The sequence below is a fragment of the Pipistrellus hanaki genome, assembly GCF_964339955.1.
Source record: "Pipistrellus hanaki genome assembly, chromosome: 7".
Taxonomy (NCBI): domain Eukaryota; kingdom Metazoa; phylum Chordata; class Mammalia; order Chiroptera; family Vespertilionidae; genus Pipistrellus; species Pipistrellus hanaki.
Window position 1 is genome coordinate 14,279,701 of NC_140509.1, and position 26,123 is coordinate 14,305,823.

Below are 26,123 nucleotides of genomic sequence, written 5' to 3' on the forward strand. Positions count from 1 at the left end.
ATAGAATAAGGCTACTTTCTGCCCAGCACAGAGAGGGATGATCAGGTTTCAGTGTAGCCACAATTTGAAGGGGGTGGCAGAAGTAGCAGAGGGTGGCGGAAATGGCAGTTCCATCCAGGCCAGGCTTCCTGGGGCTAGGCTTTGGGAGAGCTACTTAACCCCTCTCTTCCTCTGTGCCTCAGACTCTTCATCTGTGTCCAGTGAGCATGGCAGCCCCTGCTCTGCCAGGGTCTATCAGGACCAGACATGGAGGTGATGTCTTCCCAATGCCCTTCTATGGTTCGGGGGTATGCTACTTCCCCTCTCCTGGTGCTGGGTCAGGAGGCCCCGGGGGAGTGAGAGTCACACACTCAAGTCTGAGCTACCCTTCTGTCTCTGAGGGACAAAGCATTCCCCCTTCTTCTTTTCAAGAAGAGAATCCATGGCCCACAGTCACTGACCTCCATTCTGATTTTTAGCTGAAGAAACAGCTACATGGGTAACAGGGAACATCAGCACCACCAGATTTCCACTCCTGGCTCATTCACACAGCCTTTTGTTCTCATTTCAATGGACTTCTTTTGTATTAGATTGGGAGGGGGGGGGAATGCCAAGATTAAGTCTTTCAGGGACAAAGTGGGGCTGACATATAAATGCCACATTCAGAACCCATGACTGAATCCTCCTATGGTCAGAATCCCACTGTGTGTGTGTATATGTGAGATCCAGACTAAGAAGATCAGAGGAGAGAGCTAATATAACGCTCATTCCATCCGGGAGAGCAAAGCGAGGTCTGAGCTTCTGTCCTGGGTGAGTAGGGCGTTAGGCACTGGGCCTGGGCTGGGTTTTTGGAGATGGGGCTGAAGGGCATGGTAGGAGCAGGACTGGCCTTCACCTTGCCATGGTACAGCCAGGGGAAATCTGTTAATGCCCAGGAGCTTGGAGGGAAATGGAATTGAGTTTTTAAAAAATAATAAAAATTTGAAGGGGCTTGGAAGAAAAAAAGGAACATAGTTTTGTAGATTTTATATTGAAACTTCCTTCTGAATGATGCTAAACTGTCCTGATCTGTGTTTTTCCCAGGGCTTTAGGGAGTTCTTAGGGTCGGCACAGCATAAGACAAGCACACAGTGTTCCAATGTGGCAAGCTGAACGTCGGCATAAGTCCAATGGCAGAGAAAGGCACACCTAAACCAAGGGAGAATTTACCAGCAGGTACAGCAGCTCATCTTTGTGAGGTAGTGAGGGGCCTGCTTCTGAAGGCATTCAAGCAGAGACCAGACGGGGAGCTACTGATGCTGCAGCTGAAGGGATTCCACACTGGAGGGAGCAGTGATTTTCGGACCCTTTCCCTCTCACTTTGAGGAAATCCTTAGCTCTTCTCTATCTCTCATACCCACACCAATCCAACAGCAGATTGCATTGGTTCTGCCTTCTAAAGAGTTCCATTATCCAACCACTTCTCACCACATCCTTTGCTACCGTCTAGTCTACGCCACTATCCTCTCTTACCTGAGTTACTGCAATAGTCTTCCAGATGGCCTCCCTGCTCCTGCCATATTCTCACAGAGCAGCCAGAGTGGTCTTTAAAAATGTTAATGATTAGCTTAGTCCTCTGCATAAGACTCTCCAGTAGCTTCTATCCCATTCACCGTAAGAGCCAGCATTTTACATAATCTGGTCTCCTGTTATCTGCCTGACCTCATTTCTTAACACTTTTCTCCACTCCGGTCACACAAGCCTCCTCGCTGCTTCTCTCCTGCGCTGGGCATATTCCTACCTCAGGGCCTCTGCGCTGGCTATTTCTCTAGCCTAGACTACTCTTCTCCTAGGTCTGTGGTCGGCAAACTCGTTAGTCAACAGAGCCAAACATCAACAGTATAAAGACTGAAATTTCTTTTGAGAGCCAAAGTTTTTAAACATAAACTTCTTCTAACGCCACTTCTTCAAAATAGATTCGCCCAGGCTGTGGTATTTTGTGGAAGTGCCACCCTCAAGGAGCCAAAGAGCCGCATGTGGCTTGCAAGCCTCGATTTACTGACCACAGCCCTAGGTGTACCACATGGCTTGCTCCCTTACCTCCTTCAGGCCTTCTCTCAAACATCACCATTCTCTAAACTAGGGGTGTCGAACTCAATCAGAGAAGGGGCCAAAATCTAAAATCCAGCCTAAATCGCGGGCCGAATGGTTTACTGAACAGTCATAAACTGACAATGTCATAAACTGACAGTGGAGTGCAGTGATGACAGCGCGGTGCGGGACACATTGCAAGGCCTGGCAGGCTGGATTTGGCCCGCGGGCCTTGTGTTTGACACATGTGCTCTAAACAGTTGTAACCCCTTCCCTAATCCTAACCCACTTCCCCGGGGCCTCCTGACCCAGCACCAGGAGTGGGAAGGGAATATAACTGTTTAATTTTTTAGGTACATTTCTTACCCTCCCTTCTTACGTTTTTGCCTCCCATGAATCACCTCCAACATACTACGTGTCTTATTTTATTTTTTAACTGGACTATCAGCTCCATGAGGGAAGGAATTATTTTTAATTTTTAAAAATTTCTTTATTGATTAAGGTATCACATATTTGTCCTTAACCCCCCATTCCAATCCCCCCCCCCCCACGCATGCCCCCACCCCCCAATTGTCCTTGATCACTGGTTAGGCTGTGTGATCATATGTGTGCACATAAGTCCTTTGGTTGATCTCACCCTTTTATCCTCACCCTTCCTTTGAAGTCCAACAGTCTGACCCATGGCTCCTTATCTCTGGGTCTGTTCTTGTTCATCAGTCTATGTTGTTCACCATTTGAGAGAAGGAATTTTTGTCTGTTTTGTTCACTGCTACTATCCCAGCATACTGCCTTTCACAATAAAACGGTATTTTGTAAAAGGGACACATCAATTGTAACCTTTAGACAATACAGAGGAGAACAAAGAAGACTATAAAACCCACCCAAAATTCCACGCCCAAGCGATATTTGGCAATTGCTATTTGAAACATCTGTCTCTGGGCAGATGCATCCATGTGTGTGCAGTTCTGTTTAACTGTGATCATACTATGTCTGCTGTTCTATAGCCTGGTTTGCTTTTTAACTTGATAATAGATTTGCCCATGTTAGATATGAAGCGAAATTTTCTATTTATGCTTCAAATTTTTCACGATGATCAGCAGGGCTGTAATGACTATATCTGGGGCATGCCTGTTTTAAGGTAAATTCCTAGAGGTGTGATAGCTGGCTCGGAGAGCATGCTTCCTGTTTTGGGTTGCTGCTGTGGCGGCATCAGGTTCAGAAAGGGGAAGTGAGTGAACGGTAGGAGAAGCACAGGGGCCTCGGGTGGTTCCATTGAAGAAACTGGAAAAAGGGAAATAAAAACGAGCTTGCCTTCTGAAGGTTAAACTTTAAACCGGCACACCATGGGCCAGATGAGAGAGGCGCAAAGCCACCGTGAACAGTGAATCCTGGATGGTCACTCAAATGGTCCATTGGTCTGGGTTGACAGAGCCCCCAAGGTTTTCACACAGAGGGGATGTCACTGAGCAATTGGAAACGAGGCTGTTGGGAGGCTGGGGGAGCATGGAGAGAGGTATGGCACCTCAAAACGAGTAACCGCGGGGAAGTGCTCCCAGCCCTGGGCTGTAGGAGCCAAGGGGGCTCAGGACATGTGACTCCAAAGCCCTGGCTCAGAGAGGAGCTGCTTCAGCAGGAACCCAGGAGCGACTCTGCCAGGCCCCAGCCCCAGCCACTGCAGACACCGCCCCGTCACCCTCACAGGTTGCCAGAGCTGTTGCTGACACCTGGGAACCCCTCTAGCTACAAGCCTGCTGGAAGGAGCCTGGGAAGTGCAGTTTGTGGGCCCCCGGCCCCTGGGACACAGAACAGAGCAGAGAAGGGTGGGAACGCAGCTGACAGCGAATAGGCAAATGACAAGCGGCAGCGGCGACTTGAGTCAAAGCAGTGGTCCATCTAAAGATAGTAGCCGTCTGTCGGGGAGCAGGCTTGGCCAGCCATGAGCGCACCGAGCAGCAGACGCGTGGGCCGTCCTCACAGCTGCAGAGGAGGGCTGGACCCTCTGGGCCCCGCCGCAGGTGGGCTGGGCACCTGGCTCTCTCATCTGCGTGGCAATGGGAGACTGTCCCTGAGGGATGACTCCGCTGCAGAGTGCCCATGGGTTGGGTTTCTAAGCCTTCTTGGTGGGCTGCTAGGCCCTGGATAAGATCAAGTTAGGGGCCTGGGGGGAGGCGGGGGGGGGGGGTGTTTCCCTGGGAGACAGGAAGCCGGCCCTGGGACTCGCCTTCAGCCATGCCCATTAACTAAAGGACACCCGCCCGAACATTCTCGGACTCCTGTGAGGTGTCTGGCCCTGTGCTGGGTGCTCCATATACAGGTTCTCCTTTACTTCTCACAGTGACCCTGTAGGCCAGGTTGGGAACAAGGGCTTATCAGCCCATTTCCTTGACCAGACAATTGAGGCACAAAAGGATCCTGTGATTTGCCCATGGCCGCACAGCTGCTAACCCACAGAGCCTGGGATTGTCTGTCTCCAAGGCTCTGGCTGTGTCACCGCCTGGGGCTGCCTCTCATGGAGGACTTCTTCCTCTCAGAAGTAGGTCAGAGACCTGGGGCCCACCAGCTGCCTTGGCTAGTGATTCCCCCCGGGGGTGGCAGCAGCACTTCTCTCTGGAAGTAATAGGTCTCTGAAAAATGAGAAAATGCCAGCAAACTGGAATAGTAAACTGGGAAACGAGGGTCCTTGCCCACCCCCTCCCTGCCTCTCCTGCACTGGCCAGAGCACCGATGAAGTTGTGCAGATGGGGCGGGGAAGAGGAGAACATGGTGGAAAAGGCAAGGTATAGGGAAGAGTGGATGAGGAGAGAGGCCAAGAGGGTTGTGCCAACCTGGTGCCTGCAAAGTGCCAATCACCTCCAGGTCCTTTAAGGTCATTAACCACATTGCATGTACAAGTGACTTGGCCATAATTGTACTTCCCCCTGCTCTTGCTCCTGAGTCCTCAGCTACCTGACTTAAACAACCAGCTCTGCTTAGAGAACCAGAAAATGCCAGAATGTCTGCAGTTTCTGTGGCGCCTGCATTAGGACCCTGAGCCCAGGGGTATTTGCTAAGCCTTCTGGAAAGCAAGAGCCCAGCAAGCAGCAAGCATGCTGCCTCCAGCCTTGGCTTTCATGGGTGAGGCTGGCTCAAACCGCCCCCACAAAGCCAATGGGCAAAGCCTCTGAAGAGGGGCCACCAGCAGCATCTTCCAAGGCTCTTGGCTCCAGCTTTTATCTCCAAAACACACCAAGTGCTGTTTCTCTGGCCCACGTGCTCTCTGGCCCAGCCACCCCTTCTGGAGGAGCAGGCTGGGTCCTGTGTACCCCGTCCCTGTCCCTGCTATGCCAACACCATTCCTGCATGGAGCTGGTGCTGAGTAAATGTGGATGGAGGGAGCAGCCCCCGGGGTCTGCCCCGGAGCGGTGGGCTCCACCTCTCACTTCCTGAGGGCGGCCTGGCTGCCTGCATGGAGATGAAGACCCGCCCGTCAACCAGTCTGGTGCTGGCTGGGAGGGAAGGTCATGGTGACCTTCCAGGCCTTGCCTGTGCTTGTTTTCTGGGAGCCTCAGTGTCTGCCCACAATGGCATGGCTCGATCAGCCTCCCGGATTCTTGGCGTGGAGCGGGCTGCATCCCTTGTTTCTATGGTGAGCGGGCCAGGGATGGCAGGCGCCGCCGGGCCGAGGATACCTCCCATGTCTCCCCAGGCAGGGTGTGCACCCAGCGGCTCCGGGGTTTTCTGATGGGGGTGGCCACCTCAAACTTGGCTGTGCTTTGAGCTGAAATGAACAGATCTAACAGGCTTTATCCGCTCCTCCCTTTTGCATCCCACTTGGTTCCAAAAAGCGTTTGAGGTGGAATTTCACATGTAGGAGGGCGCTGGCATCATCTGGCCTGACCCCATACACTGTGCCACCTTACAGGAGGGTTACCCAGGTCGAGGGGCCTGCTCAGGGCACCGGAGAGATGTGGAGCTGAGCTGGTTTTGGAGCTCACGTGTCCTGAGCCCTGTGTTCTTCCAGCCGCAGCACGCCCTGGCTCCCTTTGTGTGAATGTTTCCACTGAGGACAGGACTGCCCGGAGCTGCCCATGCACCTCCGTGTTGACAGTGGACACACGCACTCAACATGTGCACACACACGGACCATATCTCAAAACTTTTTAATGAAAACAATTTTTTAAAATAGTTTCCTAAACTGAGTCTGCAGACTACAGCCCATAACCTGGTCTTATTCAGCGTGTGAACTAAGAAGGCCTTTTACATGTTTAAATGGCCGTGAAAACATGACAGAGACTGTATGCAATCTGCAAAGCCAAAAATATTTACTGTCTGACCCTTTCAAAAAAAGGTCGCCTACTCCTGGTCTCCATGATCCTTTATTGTTCACCCAGCTGTGACAGTAACCAATCTTCCCAGGATACCGAAAACGCCTCTCTCTGGGTAGGTCTGGGCCTCTTTCTAGGGATCTGACCCAGGAATTCAGACTTCCCAGCTTTCATCCTTCATCCAGCAGATGCCTGTGACATGTCTGAGTAACCGTCTCTTCTCTGGATAAATCAAGTGGTGAACCCTTTGTCAGGAGACTTCCCAAGGTGAATTAGGGGGTAGAGCCCGGCGATGGACTTTCGGTGCTGGTACCCAGGTGGGGCAGGGAAGTCGGGCACCACGGCCCAGAGGCTCCCTTCAAATGACTTGGTCGTGGCTGACTGGAAGTGGGGGCCGCGAACAAACTGCCAAAAAGAGTGACAAGGGAACGTTCTTTCCCGTCAAAGGCGCTTCTGATCTGAGTGCCTCTGCTTCCTCCCCATCGCACAGGCTTCTCAACTAGTTCCTGTCTGTCCAGGCTGCTCATTTCTTTAAAGTTACTGAACCAGAATAACCACAAGTAGAGCCGGAAGCACACGATAACCCGCTGAACTCTGCATGGCCTCGGCCCGGCTCCTCCAGACGCACGTTCAGAGGCGGCCCTGGCGGGGCAGACAGCGAGCGCCCAGTGGTGTCTGAAGCTCCAGCCTCGGCTGGTTATCGCCACAGTCCGAGCGAAGAGGGGGAAAAAAGGACTGGCAGATGGAACCAGGAACGTTCACCACTGTCGGAGCCGTTCACAGTTGTTAGAGATTTATGGGCAGGCAGCTCAGAGTTTAAACACGGGATGACACCAGGAGCCTTTAATGTACAGCCGAGCTTTAAGCATGATCTGGGAGGAGAAAACGGCCTGTGAACTCCCTCTCCGAGGTCTTAGAAGTTCTGTTCTATTGTCTGCAGGCTGGGCTGCAGCCACGGTGCACTTCATGGGCTCATAAATATAACATTATTGGACGAAAAAAAAAAAAAAAAAAAAAAAAAACCACCAAAAAACAATCCTTCTCCAACTGATTAGGCCCAGATTGGTCAACCCATAAATCATTGCTGAACAAGAAACTATAAAATTGTGAATCAACGTGTCTGTCCCAGATCACCAAATCGGAATGAAAAAGCTGGAATTAAGTAGCTGGAGTTCTTCCAAGATCCTTCTTTTTATCCCTGCCTCCCGCCAGCTCCATATCCTAGTGCGCTAATTTTAAAAGGCCTTTTTTTCTTTCTTTTTTCTTTCTTTTTTTTCTCTTGCTCCTGGGCCTGCCTGTGGACAGCATTTCAGAGCAGGAAATTTGTTATACTGTAGAAGCAAAGCTGGGGAAACAAGAGGCCTGCCTGTTGCATTTCCGGTCAGGACTGATCTGCGGCTACATTGTGTCTCTCTGGCAGGGTCTCCACCTGCAGCTGAGAGGTGAGGCATTTGTCACCAGTGTCCTGAAGACAGGGAGGCAACAAGATGCTCCACGTGTGACTGGCGTACAGTGGGAGATCAGGTCAATGAATGGATGTTTAGACCCACTTTATTTAAGGGCTCTGAGCCCTACATTGAATTACCAAATGCAGTCGTTCCTTCTCTTAGAACGGCACATCCATTTTAAAAAAAAAATGCCACCCGCTGTCCCTGTCGGATGTGGACCCGGAAACCGAGGTTGTCTGCTGTGAATGCTCACACCTGCTCAGAGAACACTCTGTGTCCCAGCACCTCTGGGTCCTAAAGCAAAGCTTGTTTTCTGAACCTCCTTTTCAAAAATACACTCTCAGTACTCTCTCCCCCTCTCTTTGACAGCCCCATTTTGGGGACACTCCATGTACCTCCTTTCTCCCACCCTCCAAGGGCTTAGTGTCCTACTCAGTCTTCTCAATGCCCAGCTGGCCTGTCATCTCCCTTTTAGGATGGGAATATGTACATGGTCCCATACACATTCCTTGAGCTGGCGACTAAACACGGACACCAAGGGTTGGAAGAAACTTCAGTCCCACCCAGTTTCACCTGCTTGTTGGGGAAACTGAGGCACTGAGAGGAGGAGTCACTTATCTAAAGGAGAATTCAGGCTTCTCACAATCTGTATTTCTTCTTCCAAGTGCAAGCTTTGTGCTGACTGGGTTCTTGTTCATCTACCGCGGAGAAGGAAGGCCCTCACCAGGTTCCCCTGAAGCTGGTCTTCAAGCCCCGTTGCTGTGCACTTGGCTGTTTCCTTTGGACACTTTCATTTTCTCTCATGTGTACTTCTCTCCTTGCTGTCACATATATGACCATGAACAGACAAGCCCAAGACCCTAGAGGAAACATCCTCTAAGAGGAAGGAGGCTGAGTGACAGAGTGACTTGATGAAGGAGCTCCATGTTGGTGCGTTCGCACACAGCGATCAGAGGAACACTGCAGGATGTGCCCAGGGAAACGGATTCTGTGAGGATAGCTAACTCTGTACAACTCTCCACACAATAGCAGCACTGTGCAGAAAAGGCGGCCTAGAAACGGGCTTAGTTTTATGTTAGTTCCAAGTTTAGGTGAAGAGCCAAGTTCAAGTGAAGGGTCATTTCTGCAGCCGAAAGATTCATATTCCTCCTCCTCACCCGGATGCAGCCTTTGCCACCCTGGTTCTTCTACCTCCTAAACATTCTAACATTGTCGCTCTATTTTCTGGGAAGACATTCAATGCCCAAAGAAGGAATACTGTGATCGTGCTGCTTGAACATAACTTGATTTTGCAGCAGACCTGTGAGTGAGTGTGACTATAATGAATCCCACCCCCTAGAACAGTGGTGCTCAACCTTTCTAATGCCGCAACCCTTTAACACAGTTCCTCATGTTGTGGTGACCCCCAACTATAAAATTATTTTTGTTGCTACTTCATAACTGTAATTTCGCTACTGTTGAGAACCGCTAGCAGAGTCACCTAAGACCATCAGAAAACACAGATATTTACATTATGATTCATTAACAGTAGCAAAGTTACAGTTATGAAGTAGCAACAAAAATAAATTTATGGTTGGGGGTCATCACAACATGAGGAACTGTGTTAAAGGGTTTCATTCAGCATTAGAAAGGTTGAGAACCACTGCCCTAGAGAATCATTTTTAGCCACTTAATGCTTCTTTGAGCTAATAGATCTGAGGATGCATGAAGAGGGGATGGCAAGATGGTAAAAATGACCCTAACACTTCATCCCTCCTGTATCCATGCCCTTTGCAATAACTCTGTATTGTCCCTTCCATGGCTGTCTCTAGGCTTAGTCATAAGCTTGTTTTGGCCAACAGGATAAAGTGGAAACGATGTGTATCTGTCCTAAAGCTAGACCTCAGGAGGCCTTGCCTGTTTCCTCTTGCTCTCTTGTGCATCTCTCATTGCCATGACAATATGTTCGAGCTAGCGTGTTGGAGGAATAGATACTGTCCTCAGAGCTGAATCGCCCCACTTGTCCCAGCCAAAGCCAGTCTAGATCAGCCAAAAGCCAGCGAGCCCAGACATGTGAGTAAGACATGTGAGTAAGCCCAGCTAAGCTTAGCAGAGCCATGTAGCTGACCCCCAGCTGACTTCAGGTGTTTATTGTTGCATGTCACTGAGGTTTGCTGATAGTAAGACAGCATTGTTATGGGAGTAGATGATTGATATGGGAAATTATGCCATATACTTTTTATCACGCCTTTATTCCTTGTCAGATACACTGTATGGTCTACATTCTTAGGTGCCTACCCAATATCAATCCTTCTTTCCTTCCTCCTTCCTTCCTTTCTTCTTTCTTTCTTTCTTTCTTTCTTTCTTTCTTTCTTTTTTCTTTTTTCTTTCTTTTTTTTTTTAATTCTTACCTGAGGATATGTTTTTATTGATTTTAGGGAGAGGGAGGGAGAGAGAAAAACATTGATCAACTGCCTCCCATACACACCTTGACTGGGTATCCAACTCGCAACTTAGGTATATGCCCTGACCTGGAATTGAACCACAACTTTTGGTGTATGAGACGGTGCTCCAACCAATTGAGCCACCTGGTCAGGGCACCATTCTTCCCCTTTTGCTACTAACAGAGCCATGTGCCCAGCTAAAATCCTACATTTCCAGCTTCCCTTGCAGAAAGGAGTTGTCATGTGACACTCCTTTGGCCAATGAGAAGCCAATACACACTGAGTGGAGTTTCCTGAAGAGGAGTGGGGGACTCCCCCCCCCCCCCCCACTTCTTCCTGCCTGGAATGAGACTGCAATACTGGAGGGTGTTACTCTGAGGTGACACCAGAAGCTAAGAATGAGTGAGAGAAAAGACAGAAAGAGCTTGGGCCTCTGATAGTGTGGCCACAATACTAGCACTGTGCCAATCCCAGAAAGCCTTCTTTGTGGACTTCCAGTTACAAGTGAAAAAAATAAGACTTCTAAATTATTTATGCTACTTGTAACTTAGTGTAATTCTTAATAGCAAATTCTATCTCCCACTTTATCCTCATTTGAAGAAAGTGCTTAGAACAAACAAATTAAGGCACTTTCTAAAGCTCTCTCACAGAAAATATGACTGCTAATTAATATAGAGCTTCATTAATTATACATATAAAACAACAACCTATTTGCACTTATATTTTTAATAATTTTCTATGTTCATGATGTTTTTATTTAATCCTCCTTAATATACTTGAGATTAGTATCCCATGTCCATTTTGTGCTAGGGGAAACTGAGGCAAGGGGAGGTTGAGTTCTCCAAAATAAAACACCTATTAGTAAAAGAACTGGAGAGAGACTTGAAAACAGGGTCCCAGGCTTTCTGAGGAAGAATAGTAAACCAAACTCAAAAGATTTAATTTATGTATTTTGAGCTTCAACTGGACTCCATTTAAAAAAAATCAAAGGCACTAAATTCTTTTAACTCTGCATGGACCATCCCAAAATGAAAGTCTCTAAAGTCCAAGACAGGCTCATTTACAGGAAGGAGAAGGAAGAAAGGGCAACTTGTTGCCTTTTGTGTCCATAACATTATTTTTTTCTTCTCTGCTCTACCATGGAGTAGTGTTAATTGGTTGTGGATCTGCTTCCCAGAGCTTTCTGTTGAGTCCCTTAAGAGTAGGACTAGGTGTTCTTTCTTTATGCATCTCTGGCAGAGCCACTGGGTAGAGTTGTGTAGGCTTGTCCTAGCACAAGGGTGCCTGGCTGAGGAATGACTAAAATACACACTCAGCAGGCTGTGGGCCCCATAGGATTGTCATGCACTGAGAGAAAGTACTTTTTTAAAATTTGCAAACAGGTGTTCTATGGAATCGTAGGAGCCCTCATCTTGGCACCTGGAACAGAGTGTAAGGTGCTTATTTGATAAATGAATGTCCCCCAGTTGATTTCTGAAGATCATTTTGATCAGTATTACCTGCAATAAAGTATTTCAAGGGTAGGAATTGGCAAGTGCAACAGACGCTTTAGGTTTTTCCTTCTCAAGTTGCTATAAATACAGAAGTAGAGCAACAGTTTAAAGGTTCAGAGAGTAAAGTAAAAAATAAATAAGTAAATAGCCATCTTTCTTAAACATGTAACATCTGTCAGCTATAAAGGTAGGTTCTATTTACACTCCTATTTTAAAGATGAGAAAACTGGGGTCCTGAAAAATTAAGCAAACTACTCATACAGCTAGTAAGCAACAAAGCTTGGATTTGAATCCAGGCTTGTCTGATTTCAAGATCTTTGTACTTTGTCCTGCATTTCCCTAACCATGTGAATTCTTTGTCATTAGTGCAGGTGTAGCAAGACAGTGGTATTCGTAATTAGTCCATGGACCTCCCTAAATTTCCTACCCTTGCTTACAATAGTTTGGGCCACATGATTGGGTTCTATCCATGGGAGGTAGGCAGAAGTGATGTAAAAGCAACTACAGGTATGACCTCTAATAATATCCTGGGGGAACCAACACCCCTCTCTTCTATCATATTGACCCTGGAAGCCACATGTTGATATATTAGCATCTCAAGATGAAGGGAGCCTGGGTCCCAGAATCACTGTATGGAGAGAATTGCCCTCAAGAGCCAACCAATCCACATCTGACATTGTATAAACAAGAAATGGCTTTATGTTGTGTTCTTGGAGCACAGTGTAGCTGAAGCTAATATAACAGAAATATGAATTATTTTACACATGTAGTTTATATAATTGTTCATACTGCACAAAATATTTTCTTGATCCCCATAATAACTTTGAGAGATCAGTAGAAATCATAAGCCCCATTTTATAGGCCAGGAAACTGAGGCTTAGAGAAGTGAAATGATTTGCTCAAGACCACACAGTTGGTAGGTGGTCAAACCAAGGTTAGGCCCTTGGTATTTTTCCCACACTTTGCAATTTTATAACTTCCTAGCTTGATGTTATAAAAGCAAGCAATAACCTCAGAGGGAATGAGGGTCCCACTGTATAGAGTTCTGCAGATTAAATTAAACACCTTGAAGGACTAAAAGGCTAGGTAGCCAGTACAGACAGGTGTAGTACATTCCAATGGCTCATATTCTTAAGTCAACAAGCTGCAGGCGTCCTGTGGCTGCTCAGACTCCTGGGTGGTCCTGGAGGGGAGTCCGGAGCCTAGCTCTTAAGCAGGCCAGTGTGCAGATCTCCAATCTGAATTGCAGGCTTGGATTAAAAAGAAAAAGTTGTATGTTCTAAGTGAAAATCCTCAGTATCTCCAAGAAAACTTGATCATGCCTGTGTGTGTGTGTGTGTGTGTGTGTGTGAGAGAGAGAGAGAGAGAGAGAGAGAGAGAGAGAGAGAGGTGAAAATCAGAAAGGTTAATTTATTTTAAGATAATATCAAGGTTCTACCTCTGAGGATAAAATCTGACATTTATTGAGCACATACTATGTGTATTATCTCACTCAATCCTACAATGGCCCTCCAAAGGTGGTGCTACTGTGCCAATCTACAGTGAGGAATCTGAAGAATGAGAGCTTAAAAACTCGTTCTAGGATACTCAACTAGGAAGGCTCACAGGGAAGCTCTACTAAGCCCATATAGGACTTCTCAACAAAGACAAAAAAGGGAAGGGGTGAAGGGTAAAAACACTCAATTTACCCATCCTATACAAATACCCAAATAACTCTTAGGTTATTAGCCATAGTCAACTTAACACTCTTTAAAATCTATTGGAGTCTTTGATCTTACTTCTCAATGGAAGAGGATCCACAATCTATGTTGTCCCTTTCATAGGAAGTATAGCTTCCATTTAGTTGACCTGTGTACTAAGAAGAGGACTGGAATCTCCTTGTTCAGGTGACCTCTTAATGACTTAGTAAACACTGATCTTGTCCATGTTCAGTCTCTTTTGCTGCCTAAAGTCTCCAAACCTTTTTCTCTCTCTCTAAGTCAAGCTCCTGGGATTTTCAGCCCAGAGACTTGATGAGCTGTCAATAGCTTGAATGTGACAAAGATCCAGTCACTGCCACAGTGGTTATTTGGTGTCCTCCATTCCTTGCTATGGTTGAGTTTTTATTTGGCACTCCTGCCTGTGAAGCTCAGGCTATTGAGACAGAGGTCCATTCTCAAACTGAGAGTTTCCCTGTGGGACATCCAGCTGCCCAACTCCAGAGCACCATTCAGCAATCAACTTTGCTCTCTGTGTAAATGTTTCTTTAGAGTTGAACATTGAGACAAGACCTTGACCCTATTCTTAACTCTTCATTCATTCATTCATTCATTCATTCATTCATTCATTCATTCATTCATATATCATGCATGCATATAGTCATTCATGAATACTATTAAGCACTAGCTGTGTCTTAGAATCTCTATTGGTCTCTGAAGATGGAGAAGTGATTAAGTCAGGTCTGTTCCAGCTGAAGGGGACATACCATCCGGACACAAGCCACTTTGGAAACTCAAGAATCACTGTTGACTCTTCCTCACCCTTAACCCCCACATTGCAGTCAAACATCAAACCTTATCAATTTTGCCTTTGAAATATTCATCACAGTCATCTTACTTCAGCATCCCAGCCACTGCTTTCCTAGTTTAGGTCTTTCATACCTCCTTTGTTGAGTGTTGCAGTTCCCTTGTAACTACTCTGTATGACCTGTTTTTATCCACCTTAACCACTCTCCCGCACTATAGCACAAATGATTTGCCTAAAATACACATCTAAATGAGTCACTCACTCAAAGTTTCAAGTGGTTCCCTTCTGTCCACTTAACTTCACATACCAAGTCCTAGGTGCCCTGGCTTACACCTGCTGCTCCAGCTCTGTCCTTTTGTGAATGCTCCTGACCACCAGACTGATTATCCAGCCCTTTGGTATGGGCTGGTCTCCAGTCCTCCTGGTGGGCAGGTGATTTGACTCTCACCCAAACCCACTGCCTCTCTGCCTTTGGTCCCTGTTCCCTGCCTCATTTGTAACTCCTGTACCTGGATAACTCCTATTCATTCTTCAAGGCTTATTTTTGGGCCCAAAAGCTCTTATTAGTCCCTAGTCTCTCCTTGACAAATGCCTCTGCTTAGCAGGCCCAGGCTGTCTCTTGCACATCTCAATCATTGCTCTTAACTGATGGTTTCCGTGTCTTTTTGCTTCCCTATATGCTGGATTCCCAGGGCACACACAGTAGGCTCCCAAGAAACTAGCTGAATGAATAAACAAACAATTTCAATGCAATGGAAAACAAGGCATCCTCGGGGACTGACTGGCTCCCACTAGGGAATCTGGAAGTGGCTTTAAACAAGAGATATGGGGCTGTATGTGGAAGGAAGCATAGGAGCTTGTGGGAGGGGAGTCTGGAGGATACAACCTTAATGACCCACTAGCCAAAGTTTTGCTTCCTGTTCCTGTGACTTTATGCTCTGCTTGCCTAGTGGGCTTAGTTCCAGAGGGAGGACTGCTTTCACCAGGATACAATAATGATTCCACTGAACTGAAAGTTAAGGCTGCCACTCAGCCACTTTTGGCTCCTCGGCCTCTGAACCATCATGCGAAGAAGGGAGTGACTGTGCGGGCAGGGGCGGAGTGATCCTGACGAACAAGAGGAAATTGGACTGGGACCCCATAGTGGAGGGAAGGAAGACAATATCTGGGACACAAGAGATCCCTTGAGGCATGTCTTGGTATCACCATGTTCTGTGATTAAGGCCAATGGGAAACAGCAGGATGCCTAGTGGCCCAGATCCTTCAGGAGTGAAGGCTTGAGTTGCTCCACCAGGTACAGAACCACAACCAGTGAGGTGCACAGGGAAACAGAATGGTGAGTGGAAGGAGGTAGTTAGTAATACAAGCAACCACCCCGAGACCAGTTACAGGAACAAAGACGGTAATTGTCATGAGTCTTCCTCCTCATTTTGTTATGAACATGTGTGTGTGTGACACATAAAATTAACTATCACCACTCCTCTCATGCTCATCTTCCTCAGAAGAACATATCTTATCTGATCACAGCAGGCCTCAGACCCCCAGCCAGTCCTCCTTGGGGTCATCTGATTTCTGTCTCCTTGTATGGGCAGGAGCTTAGTGATTTCAAAGAAATTGTCGGCAACAGCCTTTGAGAAAAGCGTACTGAGAATTTATCAGAGTGAGAGGTTGCGTAGAATGGTGAGTCAGCGACAAACTTGACCCGCAAGTGGTTTTACAGTCTAGTAGCAAAGCAAATATAGGTGTTGTTTTGTTTTTTTGTGTTTTTTGTTGTTTGCTATTTTACAGTTATGTTGATCTGTTTCAGTACAATGTTCATGCACAGGTACAGTAAGGGCAGGCGCACCTCACACACACTAGTGTTGTGGTCTGAGTGCTCTGCTCATCAATGCCCATAGCTGCCAGTGACCATAGCTGGTTAAGCAAAGGCTCCTTTGCCAGCTGGGCAGCGTCCAGGAGGACAGAGCCCTTCTGGGCTCAGAAGTCTGAGACGTGGACCACCAGGCTGCCATAACCCACTGCCACCCTCCCTGGCCCCTCTTCTCCTGTGATACTTTGGTTGCTTTCATTTTGTTCCCCAGTTAATCCATGCTGGCAACTCTGCAGCTCGGAGGCAGAATGGTGCTTTCTGAACAGTGGAATTTCAATCCTAGCTTTTCGGGGCTAGTCAACCCCAAATCACCATACTCTAATGGCAAAGTGCCTCAAGAAGCCACCACGGATAATTCAGTAGCATGCCTTGAGAAGGCTTAAAGTGTGTGCTCATTTCTAGCCATCCAGTGGAATACTACTCAGCCACAAAAAGGAATGTACTATTGATGCATATACAATAATGTGAGTGAATCTCAAAATAATGATGCTAAGTCAAAGAAGTCAGAGGGAAAAGAGTGTATACTGCAAGAGCCCATTCATACAAAACTCTAGACAATGCTAACTGATCTATAGTGACAGAAAGCAGACCCATGGCTGGTAGGGAGGCAGAGAGCAGAGACGGGGAGATGAGGAAGGAGTGCAGGAACTTATGAGGGTAATGGTCATCCAGAATCTTGATTGTGCTAATGGTGCCACATGTGTGTACATATGTCAGAAATGATGAAATCGGGCACCTTAAATATGTGCAATTTGTTGCATGTCAATTATACCTTAATGGGGCTGTTTGAATTTTATTTTTTTTAATGTGTGTATATTTTTACCCAATAATTCCATTCGGGTCACCCTCCTAAGGGAATAATTGAGGTGCTCAATTTCTGTTCAAGATCTTTAGCACATTGTTTAGAATAGTGAAAAAGTTCAATAAGAGGGCATAGTTAAAAAAGCTAATGCTTAAATAAATTCCAGATGATGATGGAATATGCTGTGTATGCTTTTGACACACTCTTATTTACCATGATGACGAAAATGTTTACCGTGTAGTGTTTGGTGAAAAACTCATTTACAAAGCAGTACAAACCTGATGAGATGAACATGTTACAAAGTAGAGATATGTATAGAAGAAAGACTAAAGGGTTTGTACAAAATACCCCAAATCATCATTTCTGGGTAACGGTGGGGTCACGGGTAATTTAAGTTTTCTTTTTAGTGCTTTCAATGTATTATTCAAATTTTCTACTTTTGAAATGTATCACTTTTTTAAGGTAGAGAACAACCTACAGCAATAAAAGATGTGTATGTGTGTGTGTGTGTGTGTGTAGGTGCCACAGCTGCTCTGTTCTCTGCGGAGGCTGCGGGGGAAGGGTCTGCTCCTCTGTTCTCTCTTCTTCCATGGCTAAATAGGTGCTGTCCCTTGACCACCGTGAGCTCCAGAGAGCTTGGGCATACCCGTGGCTTGGGACTTCCAGTCCTTTTGGGGGCTCTGGCACTCGTCCTCCACCTGGTTAGCCTGCACAAGGGGCCACTTGCTCTCACACTGTAAATGGCAGTAGCTGAGCAAAGAATGATGTGGCCAGGTCATGGCAGAGCCTAAGTGTCGGGGAAGGAGGCAGAACTTGGCCTTCCCAGCTCCGTTTCCTCTGAGTAAGTCTGGCTTTTAGAAGCACTCAGGGAGCAAAGCGGTCACCACTGCCCAAGCCAGAGGTCAGTTACCTTCCAGTAAATACTATAGCCACAGGGTGGAGAGGCTGCATGCAGATTGGTGTGTAGGCCAGCCGCCTTTCCTGACCTCCTTCTTCGTTTTCTTCCACAGCAGCAGAAGCTGAGGAGGACTGCGAGAGGTGCTTTTATCTTTCCCCCCAGAGCGGGCTGGCTTCATGGGCCCGGTGTGCTGCTCTCTGGATTGTGAACTGGCCCTGATTTGAACCAAAAACTGAAGTCAAGAAGTTTAATGCAAAAGGTCTGGTGCCCTTTGCAAACATAGCTACTTGTACTCCAAGGATAGTGGGCTTGGAAGGGCTCAGGGTCCGTGACTCAGGCAGCTACAACTGAGACATTATTGCTGAATGAACAATGGGTGAATCAAGACCAAGAAGCGTCTGTGGCCTGAAAACTAGGTTTGTTTATCTGGGAGAAGAGACTTGGGGCACAAACCTCGGGGTATACCGTGGGTGGCCTTGAATATGTGAAGGGATAGTAACATGATGGATGGGCTGCCTAATCTCTGTGAAGCTCAGTTCGCTTATCTATACAATGGGATGTGAATACCCATCTTGTAGAACTCATTCATTCATTCATTTATTCATTCTCTAAACATTGATTGAACAACTACTACGTGCCAGGGGCTGAAAACACAGCAAATTAATTAGACATGGCTTCTAGTTCCTTATGGTTCTTTCCTGTTAGTTGCTGACAGGTCAGGAGATTATTTATTCCTATGACCATGTTGACTGACATGATGCCCAAGAAGTACTACTGTCGTCACTGAGGCAAGGTCCCTGCAAGAGCATAATTCTGGGGCCAAGTCACTGGACCTGTGGCCACAGGCAGAAGACTGGATACCAGCTCTGGTGCACTGACCAAAGCTAAGGGACCTTCAGAAGCCAGTAAAGGTTTAGCAAGAGGTAAAGAAATGTGTGGGATCCAGGCTGCCATTGGAGACAGGTTTTAATTGGCGGCTGGAAACAATTCTTCTGAATATATGCTACTCATGTGACTGGATGTTCATTTTGTATATCATTCATTTATTTTAAAATCATCCATTTAGTTACAAAACCTCTGTTCAGTTCTAGGCACTGTGCTTAGAGCCGAGGAATAAGACTATGGAATTCTGGCACATGGCACTCCAGGGTCTTGCAGTCTGGTGGGAAGAAAAAGAAATGCACATAAACCAGGCTGGTGGTACCCCGAAGGGCCAGCTGAGTGACACAGGTCAGTGCGGTGGGAGTTCAGCATGGGTGGGAAAGGTTGGGTTTGGAGAGGCAGGAAGTTGGAAAATATCTTAGAGCAGATGAATGGATAAGGAGCCTTAGCTAGACTCTGAGTCTCAGGGATACTTGTGGGAGAGTGAGCTGAGCAGACAGGTCCTGGTGAGTGGAGGGTGCCATAGGGGACATCCATTCATTCACCAATTCATTCATTCAATAGATCTTTCCTGAGTGTCTTACTGCCCGTCACTCTTCTAAGCTCTGGGGACTCAGCAGTGAGCAAGACAGAAAAACACCCCTGCCTTACTGTAGTTTGCATTCTAAAAGAGGAAGACAAAAAATAACTAATGTTATATATAGCAGCAGTTCCTGAATGTTTTCGTTTCAGACCTATAGGTTCTTAAACATTATTGAGAACCTCATAGAGACTTTGTTCATGTAAGCCAAAGCTATTGATATTATAATACTAGAAATGAGGCTTAGAAATGAAAACCATATATGTGAAACTTTAAAAATAACAATCTACTCACAACATTTTAGTGCCAATAACATACATTTGGTTAAAAATAATACTATTTTCCCCCAGAATTTAGACAAGGGGAGGGGGGTGTTTATTTATTTTTTATTTTTGCAGATTTCTTTAATTTCTGACTAACGTAGGCGACAGCTAGATTCTCATATCTGCTTCTGCATTCAATCGGTGCTGACGTTGTTCTGGCTGGAGTATATGGAGGGAATCTGGCCTCACACGGATATATAGTTGAAAAGGGGGAAGTCTTCTAACAGCCTTTTCATTTAATTGTGGGTTCTTCTTCGATAAACTACACCATAATTCAAGCAGCAGTTTCTTGAAGGTTAGTTGAAATGTTGAATTTGAAACTATAATAAGTACTTTATTTCATTCAAATATGTTGGTCCATCCTACATTTTGAATGTCTTTTATCCATGAACCATGAATTTGGAAAGCATGGGTTTACTCAGTTTTGTAGATCTTCCAAATGTTAATCCACTTAATAATCTAATAACAGCAGTCAGGGTTAGTGTTATCAACACCAATTTCATTAGAAAAGTATTTTAAGTATTGGGAAGTGGTAGAAATCAGTTTTCAAAATTTTTTATTTTTACTTGAAAGCCTGTGTTTTCCTTTTGGCAGTAAATACCATCAGTTATTTTCCAGAAAATATCAGTCAAATAGCTAAGTCCCGGTGACCATAATTTGTTACTTTTCTTTCAAGTGAAAATGGATTTCTGAAAAAATCAGCTTGTTCAGCTTGTAACTCAAACAGCCTCACAAGTACTTTCACAAGACAGCCATCATACTTTGGTAGGTGACTAGAGGCCTTTATGCATATGCCTCAGAATATTAAAAGACATGCACGCAATGGTCAAGATTTCATAAAATTAATGATTTACATAGTTTTCTCAGGGACATTCTTAAGTGAAACTCGCACCTTTTGGAATGGGGGTGTGTGGCAGGGAGGGTCATGATGGCTACTAGTACAGTTTAGCTCCACTGATTTGACTCACACAAAGGTGCCACCATTGTGCTTACCTGCTATTGCCTTTGGCTACTAGTGCCAATGCCAACACAGTGAAAAGGGCAAGTAGCATCTTAGCATGATTATGAAATAGTGGGAATGTATCTCGTGGGCCTTCAGGGCTGTGTGCACCATACTCTGAGAAACACTGATAGAGACTATTCTATACAGAGGTGGGGAGGGCAACAGATAATTCTAGCAGAGAAGAGGTTTTGGAAGCAATGGGGTGGTTGCAATTCAAACTGGTGGTCCAGGCAGGCAGGCTTCAATGAGGAGGTGACACTCAAGCAAAGGCTTAAAGGAGGGGAGGGAGAGAGCCCTATGATATTTTGGGGAATAGCAGTCAGGGGAGAAAGAATGGCAAATGTGAGGGCTCTCAGGCAAGAGCATATGTGGCATGTTTAGGGAAGAGCAAGGAGGCGTGGGGGTGGGGGTGGGGGAGCGGGGGATGGGCTGTAGATAACAGAAAAATGAGGTCACAGAGGAGACAACAGCCAGACTTTGAGGGGCCCTCCAGTCCATTATAGAAGACGTGGGCTTTAATCTGGAGTCAACTGGAGAATGATTAAAGGGTTCTGAGTAGGAGAGTTGTTTCTGTAGCAGGAGGGATGAAAGCTGAAAGGTAGGGTGGGTCAGATTCTATAGTTGTAAGATTTGTACTTTTATCAGCACATAGTAGGTGTTTAAAAGAAGTAAGTTGGATGAAAGACTGTCTTACATCACTGTGTCTATCAAGGAGCAGGGCTGTGCTGGCCAGCTTTTGCTATAATAATCAATACCCTCAATAACCCAATGGTTTAAAACAACGCCAAACATTCATTTCTTGCTTATATTACTTATACTAGAGGCCTAATACATGAAATTTATGCATGGCAGGGGTGGGGGAATGTCCCCTCAGCCCAGTCTGTACCCTCTCCAACCTGGGACCACTCGGGGGATGTCTGATTGATGGTTTTAGGCCCAAGCCCACAGGGATTGCTGGCTCCCAACCTCTCACCTGCCTGCCTGCCTGATTGCCCTAACCACTTCTGCCTGCCAACCTGATCACCCCCTAACCACTTCCCTTCCAGCCTGATCGATGTCTAACTGCTCCCCTGCCATCCCAATTGCCCCCAACTGCCCTCCCTTGCCGGCCTGGTGACCCCAAATTGCCCTTCCTGCTGGCCTGGTCCCCCAACTACCTTACCTTCCCTGCAGGCCCAGCCATCCCCAACTGCCCTCCCTTGACAGCCTGGTCACCCCCAACCGCCCTTCCCTGCTGGCCATTTTGTGGAAGTCATCTTGTGACCACATGGGGGTGGCCATTTCCTGACTGCATGGTGGTGGCCATCTTGTGTGAGGATGTGTTGGTCAATTTGCATACCTCTTTATTATATAGGATTCCTTGCTATTATGACATATACACTGAGTGGCCAGATTATTATGATTTCTGAACGCATAATAATCTGGCCACTCAGTGTATATCCTATATAATAAAAGGCTAATATGCACATTGTCCCCTCTACCAGGAGTTCAACCAGCAGGCAGGCTGGCAAACCGCCCATGTCCCCTCCCTCTGGCCAGGCTGGCCTATCCCATCCATGCATGAATTCATGCACCAGGCCTCTACACACACACACACACACACACACACACACACACACACACACACTGAGTGGCCAGATTTTTATACATTCAGAGATCATAATAATCTGGCCACTCAGTGTAATTGTTGGAGTGGGGCAGGGAAAATGAGTATTTGGGAGCCATGATAAAATCTGGAAAGGCCCTTCTGAGGGTGAAATGTGGTCATAGTCAGATAGATAAATTAATGTTGCTTTGACTACCTCTTTTGTTTATGGGACCTGGCAAAGGCCATCTTACAAGAATGCTGCTGCCAGAATTGAGTCACTGGCTCGTGTACACAAAGAACCAATGCATAGTCCTCTTTCTGTGATTCATTCCAATAGAAGGACCAAAAGCCATGGCCTTTTCACCCACGGAGCACAGAGCTATTGTAGGGTTGCTGAACCCTGACTACAAGCATTCTGTTTGGGGCACATGGGTGGGGCCAGGCTTGGTGCTCTGGGAGAGGGACTCAGTCACCACAGGGCCTTCAACCACAGCACTGGGATCACCTGGTGGGAAAGGGGCTTGTTGACATTCCAGATTCATGGACCTTAAGAAGCTTTGGCAATTGGCCTGGGGCTTTTCCAGGGCTTTCTCGTGTACTCTGAAGAGTAGGGGCACCCTAGCTCAGTGGATAGAACGTTGGCCTGAGGACCAAAGGGTCTCAGGTTTGATTCCAGTCAAGGATATGCATCTAGGTTGAAGGTTCCTCCTCAGCAACCAATCAATGTGTTTCTCTCACATTGATATTTCTTTCTGTCTTTCCCTCTCTCTTCCTTTCTCTCTCTCTCTCTCTCCTCTCTCCTCTCTCTCTCTCTCTCTCTCTCTCTCTCTCTCTCTCTCTCTCTCTCTCTCAAAAAAAAAAAAAAAAAATCAACGGAGAAATATCCTTGGGTGAGGATTTTTTTAAGAAAGAGAAGGGGCATCTTAATGACATAAAATTGGAAAATGAGTGATATCACAAGAACCTGCTCCTGGCTGCTCTGCCATTGTCTGTTCTCTTCATCTGGGAGGACCTAGAGCTTGGACTTTGGGGTAGGTTCCCAGTACCAGACCACGCACCAAACTCTAGGGGACTTTCTAACTTTGAAGTCACATCTATTAGCTGGCCAGGTCACCGGTCACACTGGCCCCGCTCCCGCCTTTATCCCTTCCTCATCTGGATTCAGCTGACTGCATGTCCCATACGAAAAGGAAGCCCCTCCCAGGTAACTGAACATTTCCCTTCCCTGACTCAGGTCCATTAACCTTAAAATGTAGCCCCTGGGTCTCCACATACTCTACTTTTGAGAAATGCTTCCTTAAAAATCCCCCCACTGCTGGGACCCCACACATGCCAGGTTCACTTTTGTTGGGTGATTGTGTGGGACCAGAGCCATGGCCTCTTAACCACTTGAGGGGATTAGAAGTGGCCTGGAGCCCGCTTTGCCCACCTCCGAGGCGGGTGGGAGTGGCTGGAAGTTTCTTCTGTGCAGGTCTCACCAGGTTCCAGCAGCTCAGGGACACCTCCACGGAGGCCCTGTTTGTGACCCGGTGTGATTTATAGCAGCACTAAAACCTCTCACAACAGACAAATTAATACTCAGACGCCTTTTCAGCGCCTCCTTTGAGAACGAGGTTTTGACTTGGGGCCAAGGTGTGGGAGGCAAGGTGTTTCCCTCCAACTCCATTGGGTGGCAGCTCTGGGATCACACCCAGCCTGGCCTCCAGGCCTGTGTGCTCCGACATTCCTCTCTGCTTGGACTCCATTTCTGTCTCTGTCTTCCTTTCTCAGTTTTGGTTTGTGTAACTTCATTGTTCCCTAAGAAGAAGGACATCACTACAGGGACACGGTCGGGGTGCGGAGACGGTCCGAGCTCTGAGCGGTTGCACATTCTGGGTTTGAGCCAGGTTCACTCTCCTCCGGGAGAACCCCATCAGAGATGCCCAGACACTTTTCCTTTGGCGGAAGTGTAATATTATGTTACTAAAGTTCCAGCGAAGTCCTCCAGGTCTATAATTAGAACTGAGGAGGGACGCTCCCAGCCCTTGAGTGAAGGGAACACAAGGCTCTGGAGTATGGGCAGAGGACATTGCAGATGGGTTGAGCCAAGGAGTTCTGAGAAAAAGAATATAAATCCACACAGGAAAGGGCTAACTTTCAAAGATTGCATGAGGTGAAGAAGGGCTTTTATTTATTTTTTAATATATTTTCATTGATTTCAGAGAGGAAGGGAGAGAGACAGTGAGATAGAAACATTAATGATGAGAGAGAACCATTGATCGGCTGCCTCTTGCATGCTACATACTGGGGATTGAGCTGGCAACCCTGGCATGTGCCCTGACCCGGAATCAAACTGTGACCTGCTGGTTCATAGGTCAACACTCAACCACTGAGCTATGCCAGCTGGGCAAGACAGGGCTTTTAATCAATGAAACCTCAATTCCTGTATCTTTATGTGGGATGATTAGAAATTAAACATTGTAAGTGAATATTCACAAAGGATCTAGGTAATGAACGGATTGCTGCTATGATTCACCCTCACCAAGTGGCAGGGTTAGCAAGAAGCCTGTTCTCTGTAGCTTTAATAGCGACAGATAAAAGAAGGCTTATAAGGCATTCTCCACCATGTTCCCCGGGGGCCCTGTGGTTCAGAAGTGGTGGTCATCAGGCAGTCACCTGTGACTGTCACAAGGTCACAAGACCCAGCTCAGCCAGGGTCTTCTGATTCAATAAACCTGGGTGCTTCTTAGGAATCGGGGTTTTAAATAAATGCCCTGGCAATCCTGCTGTTGTGCATCTTGTCTTTGGAAGCTGGAACACCAAGAAGGTCAAGATTATCTGCTCTTGAACTTGGCTCTGCTGGTCCACTCTGAACCTTGGCTCCCCATCTTCATGGCACTGGACTCAGAAATTCCTCTTCTATCCTAAGGAAAGTGTCCCAGAACTGGTGTGTGTGTGTGGCTGGGGGGGGGGGGGGGGGGGGGAGGAGTGAAGGAAAGGGGCCTAAGCCTTTGCACAACAGTTATTTGCTGTCATAATTTAGGAAAACGGGTAACACTAGAAACCAAATGTCTTTCCAGAGGAGAAGATTAGGTGAACATGGTAACTCCTCCCACAGAATCCTCTGCAGATATTACAGACGGTGTTTGCTAAACTGTGTTATTCTAAGAGAAATGCTCACAATATGACAAAAAAACAAGATACCGATGATAAAATGCTTACAACTAGCTTAAGGAGAAAAACCTCTGTGCCTAGAGAAATGGAAGGTAAGACATACAAAAATGTTGGCTGAGGTTGTCTTTGGATGGGGGTTTTTGGATGCTTTTGTTTACATACTTTTAAAAATATTTTCTTTAGTATTCATTATTTATTTTATGTTATATTACATATACACATGAATCTATATTTATGTAGAAATATAGGTATATCTTCATTTTAAAAACAAAGAATTATGCAGATTTGGTTATGAAACAGGACCCAGTGCCACAGAGTGGTGGTCGAGGTCAACCTGGCCCTTTCATTAGGAGTAAGTGGGTGCATGATTCAGTGGTGTATGTCCACGGGTCACATGGAAGCAATGATGTCCTTGACGAGGAAAGAAGTATGTTCGTATCACTGTCCCGTGGTATAGCTCTCCCCCTGCACAGAAATAGGCAGATGGCATTTCTGAACACAGAAGACTTTGGTGTGGGCCCCTTGAGGTCTAAATTGCTGAGATTGTTCTAGCTCCAAGGAATACCTTGGACAAAGATGCAATGGGTGGACTCCTTTTACCAAGCAGAACTGCCTAAGTCCTACTCAGAAAGCCACCCAGTCACCGCAGGACACAGACATCCCCAAAAAGCCCCACATCTAGTCAGATAACAGACCCTGGAGCTTCCCAGCTAAATGAGAATGACCCTTGCCTTTTAGGATAGAAGAGCTCATATGCCAGTTCTGGTTGCTTGGGGTCCTGTGTTGGAAAAAATTGTGAGTA

At 46.6% G+C, this 26,123-nt stretch overlaps 1 long non-coding RNA gene across 1 annotated transcript in view; it reads left to right on the top strand.

Annotated features, from left to right (window-relative positions):
• The first annotated feature begins 18,856 nt into the window (after positions 1-18,856).
• The window catches only part of LOC311625506, a 47,831-nt gene continuing 40,564 nt past the window's right edge, over positions 18,857-26,123 (top strand). The window contains exon 1 of the long non-coding RNA XR_014795522.1: positions 18,857-19,022. This is a non-coding gene — a long non-coding RNA (uncharacterized lncRNA). The remainder of the gene's footprint in view (positions 19,023-26,123) is intronic.